This window comes from Olea europaea, unplaced genomic scaffold, assembly GCF_002742605.1.
Source record: "Olea europaea var. sylvestris unplaced genomic scaffold, O_europaea_v1 scaffold1923, whole genome shotgun sequence".
Classification (NCBI taxonomy): domain Eukaryota; kingdom Viridiplantae; phylum Streptophyta; class Magnoliopsida; order Lamiales; family Oleaceae; genus Olea; species Olea europaea.
Window position 1 is genome coordinate 281,613 of NW_019237053.1, and position 556 is coordinate 282,168.

The following is a 556-nucleotide window of genomic DNA, read 5'->3' on the forward strand; positions in this document are numbered from 1 at the left end:
TCCAATGCTCAAATATATACAGGCACGTAGAACGATGTAAGGGAAGTGCAATAGTAGCAAGCATATAAGACCAACTAAACACATGACACAGCAGCCGTAAGACAATATATAAATATAGGTGACGTGACCTAGACGTAAGGAGTAATGGCCATAGGACGAAAGGGGACACACTGCAGGGCATGAGACCAAGAACAGAAACAATATAGCAGTGACATGAGAACACCAAAATGGTAAAACATCACTTACATATGCAACCAGTACCACATAGTCACGCATAACGTGGTTGAAACAAAACATCGAACACGTGATGGGCATGAAGAATGCATATTAGTTTTGCTCCAATTCAAGTCAATTAAAAAACACAACGAGCATCCCCAACCAACCCAACGACCCAGCATCTAGAAAAACTCCCAACTACGTGCAGCAATAACCATAATGAACGGCTCACAAATAAGGCATTCAATGAGCACAAAAAAATGAAGTTCAAATGCACAAAATTAAGCTTAAAGCAAGGAAGTCACAATCCACACTCCAACATGCACAAAGAATGAAGTAA